General features: G+C 37.6%; 1 non-coding gene across 1 annotated transcript; it reads right to left on the bottom strand.

The window, feature by feature from the left end:
• Positions 1-3,306: 3,306 nt before the first annotated feature.
• On the bottom strand, positions 3,307-3,413 carry LOC122239819. The gene has a single exon (XR_006219204.1). It is a non-coding gene; the product is annotated as a U6 spliceosomal RNA (small nuclear RNA).
• Between the last annotated feature and the right edge of the window lie 1,544 nt (positions 3,414-4,957).

Genomic DNA, 4,957 nt, shown 5'->3' with positions numbered 1-4,957 from the left:
TCTATTTGCAAGGTTATCATGAAAATTTAATGGGATGTGGCAGAGTCCTGGGATCTCCCCCTCCTTTCGACTTTCTTATTGTACCTCTGACTCTTCTCCAGGTCCCATCTTTCAGAGGTACTCACAGAGAACAGCAAAATCCTAGTGAATTTTAGTGAATTTTCTCCCCAGAGAAAGGGTTGATTCTCAAAAAGGTGGTTTACTTTCCTTCTCCTGGGAGAAGCTATAGACAATCTTTTATCTGTGTCACAGAAAAGAATCCAAACCCAGTAGCATCAGTCAATTACAATTGAGATGGGAGTGGCTAAAAGGATTAGGTATTTGACCCCATATTATAAGATATTGGCTGCCATTTCTCCTATAGGAAAGGGAGGAATACAAGTAGGATTTAAAGGTTCATGTTCTCACTCTGATTAACCAAGTGATCCCTTCTCCTGTTCTATTGACTTTATCTTCAGGATGCACATACATGTGTGAATGTAAGTGTTCCTATACTGGATATACTCATATGCTTTCTGCAATCATGATATATTTGAAAGTAGTAGGATCTAAAGGGATTAAAATATTTTTCCTGATTACAAAAGGAATGCATATTTCTTTTATAGACTTTAGAAATATAAAAAATATAAAGTAGAAGATACTAATTTCCTCACCCAGCACACAGAGATAACCATTTTATACAACATATTTTGGTGACATCCAAGTTTTTTCTCTGTACACATGCACGCACAAACACACATACACACATCCTTATGGTAGTGTATAGACTACTTAAATTTTTTTTTTTTTTGATTTTACATCCAAGTTAGTTAGCATATGGTGCAACAGTGATTTACCCATTTAGCCCAACCCCCCTCCCACAACCCCTCCAGTAACCCTCTGTTTGTTCTCCTTATTTAAGAGTCTCTTATGTTTTGTCCCCCTCCCTGTTTTTATATTATTTTTGCTTCCCTTCCCTTTTGCTCATCTGTTCTGTGTCTTAAAGTCCTCATATGAGTGAAGTCATATGATTTTTGTCTTTCTCTGACTAATTTCACTTAGCATAATACCCTCTAGTTCCATCCATGTAGTTGCAAATGGCAAGATTTCATTCTTTTTGGTTGCCATTGTGTGTGTGTGTGTGGGGATATATATATGTGGTATATATACCACATCTTCTTTATCCATTCATCCATTGATGGACATTTGGGCTCTTTCCATACTTTGGCTATTGTTGATAGTGCTGCTATAAACATTGGGGAGCATGTGCCCCTTTGAAACAGCATACCTATATCCCTTGGATAAATACCTAGTAGTGCAATTGCTGGGTCGTAGGGTGATTCTATTTTTAATTTTTTGAGGAACCTCCACACTGATTTCCAGAGTGAATGCATCAGTTTGCATTCTCACCAGCAGTGCAAAAGAGATCCTCTTTCTCCACATCCTCGCCAACATCTGTTGTTGCCTGAGTTGTTGATGTTAGCCATTCTGACAGGTGTGAGGTGGTATCTCATTGTGGTTTTGATTTGTATTTCCCTGATGATGAGTGATATTGAGCATTTTTTCATGTGTCTCTTGGCCATCTGGATGTCTTCTTTGGAGAAATGTTTATTCATGTCTTTTGCCCATTTCTTCACTGGATTATTTGTGTTTTGGGTGTTGAGTTTGATAAGTTCTTTATAGATTTTGGATACTAACCCTTTATCTGATATGTCGTTTGCAAATATCTTCTCTCATTCTGTTGATTGCCTTTTAGTTTTGCTGAGTGTTTCCTTCGCTGTGCTGAAGCTTTTTATCTTAATGAGGTCCCAATAGTTCATTTTTGCTTTTGTTTCCCTTGCCTCCAGAGACGTGTTAAGAGTTGCTGTGGCCAAGATCAAAGAGGTTTTTGCCTGCTTTCTTCTTGAGGATTTTGATGGCTTCCTGTCTTACATTGAGGTCTTTCAACCATTTTGAGTTTATTTTTGTGTATGGTGTAAGAAAGTAGTCCAGGTTCATTTTTCTGCATGTCTCTGTCCAGTTTTCCCAGCACCACTTGCTGAAGAGACTGTCTTTATTCCATTGGATATTCTTTCCTGCTTTGTCAAAGATTGGTTGGCCATATGTTTGTGGGTCCATTTCTGGGTTCTCTATTTTGTTCCATTGATCTGCGTGTCTGTTCTTGTGTCAGTACCATTCTGTCTTGATGATTACAGCTTTGTAGTATAGCTTGAAGTCTGGGATTGTGATGCCTCCTGCTTTGGTTTTCTTTTTCAAGATTGCTTTGACTATTCGGGGTCTTTTCTGGTTCCATAAAAATTTTAGGATTGTTTGTTCTAGCTCTGTGAAGAGTGCTGGTGTTATTTTGATAGGGATTGCACTGAATATGTAGATTGCTTTGGGGTAGCATTGACATTTTAACAATATTATTGTTCCTATCCAGGAGCATGGAATCTTTTTCCATTTTTTTGTGTCTTCTTCAATTTCTTTCATAAGGTTTCTATAGTTTTCAGTGAAAAAAAAATTTTAATGTTTATTTTCGAGAGAGAGAGAGCATGCACATGCGCACGAGTGGCAGAGGGGCAGAGAGAGAAGGAGACAGAATCTGAAGCAGGCTCTAGGCTCTGAGCTGTCAGCACAGAGCCCAACGTGGGGCTCGAATCCATGAACTGCAAGATCATGCCCTGAGCCGAAGTCAGACACTTAATTTACTGAGCCACCCAGGTGCCCCTAGACTGCTTTTTTTTTTTTTAAAGTAGGCTCTACACCCAATGTGGGGCTGAACTCATGACCCTGAGACAAGAGTCACATGATCTACCAACTGAGACAGCCAGGTGCCCCTACTTTTTCTCTTAATATTATATTTTGAACATTTCTCTTTATCATTAATATATTAGTTACTCATTGATGCATGAAACCAATGCAAAACCTAATGACATAAAACAACAGAACAATTTTATTATGATTTTCATGGTTCTGCCGTTGACAAGGCTCAGCTTGTTCAGGGTATTTTATGTATTTGTAGTCAGGCTTGGGCTAATTATCTGAAGTTTGATTACTCACATTTTTGGCTCATGGGCTGGAAAGACTCACACAGCTGGAGCCTGGAACAGCTAGTTTCTTGGGTATTTCTTCCAGTCTCAGATGTGTTGTCTTCTGCATAGTGGCTTCAGGGTAGCATGCTTCTTACATGGCAGCTCAGGGCTCCACAAGTAGATGTCCATAAAGAAAGGCCAGGCTGAACCTAACTCACCTTAAAAAAAAATTATTTTAAAAAATTTTAATTCCATTATAATTAACATACAGTGTAATATTAGTTTCATGTGTACAATACAGTGATTTAACAATACAAATATGGAACACTTCATGAATTTTTTTGTTATGCTTGTGCAGGGGCCGTGATCATCTTTTCCATATTGTTCCAATTGTAGTGTATGTGCTGCCAGAGTGAGCACTAACTCACCTTTTAGGACTTAGTTTTGGAAATCACACAGCCTTCCTCTGCCACATGCTCATCACCAAAGCCATCACAAAAATCCACCCCAAAGCCCACAGAAGCTCTCCCCTTGAGACATTGACTTCACAAATTTAAAATAACACAGATTTGTTATCTTACAGTTTTGGAGGTCAGAATTCTGAAATGAGTTTCACTGGGCCAAATCAAGGTGTCCTAGGAGGCTTTAGGGAACAATCCATTTCCTTGTCTTTTCTAGCTTTGGGAGGCAGCTTGCCCTCCTTGGTTCCATGACCCTTCTGTCTTTAAGGCCAGCATTGTAGCATCTTCAAATCTCTCTCTGGCTGTGACCCTCTGTGCTCATCATTACATTCTTTTTTTTCTCTTCTGACTCTGATCCCCCTGCCTCTCTCTTAAAAGGACTGTGATTGCATTGGACTTACTTATACAATCCAGAATAATTTTCCATCTCAAGGTCTTTAGCTTAGTCACATCTGCAAAATTCCTTTTACCATGTAAGGTAAAATATACTCACAAGTGCCAGGGATTGGGACGTGGACATCTTTGGGAGGCCATTATTCAGCTACCACAGTGGGAAATGGTGAGGCTCTGAAAGAGCATATGCAATCACACATATTGTGGCAGTCATTTTTGGAAAAAACAATCTTCCACAATTAAATAATTTCAGTGGTTTTATAGTATTTTACTGTATGACTGTCACTATTTACCTAGCCTTTCTTTATTATTAAGCATTTAGGGTATTCCTAATATAAAAAACCCTAGACAGCACAAACATCACTATAAATAAACATTTGTGTAAATCTTTGATGATTTAAAAAAATTTTTTTTAATGTTTATTTATTTTTGAGAGAGAGACAGAGTGTGAGAGGGGGAGGAGCAGAGAGAGAGAGACACAGAATCCGAAGCAGGCTCCAGGCTCTGAGCTGTCAGCACAGAGCCTGATGCAGGGCTCAAACCCATGAACCGTGAGATCATGACCTGAGTGGAAGTTGGATGCTTACCTACTGAGCCACCCAGTCGCCCCAAACTTTGATGATTTTTTAAAGGATATATTGCTAAGGATGAAATTACTATATAAAAAATAATATATATAAATTGCCAAATTTCCCTCCAGAAAGGGCTCACTGGTTTTCCAGCAGCATTATATAAAAGCATTTATTTTTCTGCATCCTTCTCACCATTGACTGTAATGATTAAAAAAAAAAATCTTTGCAAATTTATAGGCAGAAAACATCATCTTGCTTTCATATGTACTTTCTTGATTATTGGTGAGGTTAAACATTTTTTTACATGTTTACTCATGATTTTTTATTTTCTTTTTTGTTCATTGACTATTCATGATTTCATTTATTTTTGTATATAGGGTGGTTATGTTTTTCTTATTGATTTGTAGGAACTCTTTATATGTAAGATATATAAAACCTTTTTCATCACTGGATGCAAATAATAGTTATGGTTTTATATTTTATAAAATAAAGTATCTTTTTCTTTGATGTTTCTTCCTTTCTTTTTATGATTAAATAT

This window comes from Panthera tigris, chromosome B3 (genome assembly GCF_018350195.1).
Source record: "Panthera tigris isolate Pti1 chromosome B3, P.tigris_Pti1_mat1.1, whole genome shotgun sequence".
NCBI classification, from domain to species: Eukaryota; Metazoa; Chordata; class Mammalia; order Carnivora; family Felidae; genus Panthera; species Panthera tigris.
This window is presented reverse-complemented; position numbering and strand designations above follow the sequence as displayed.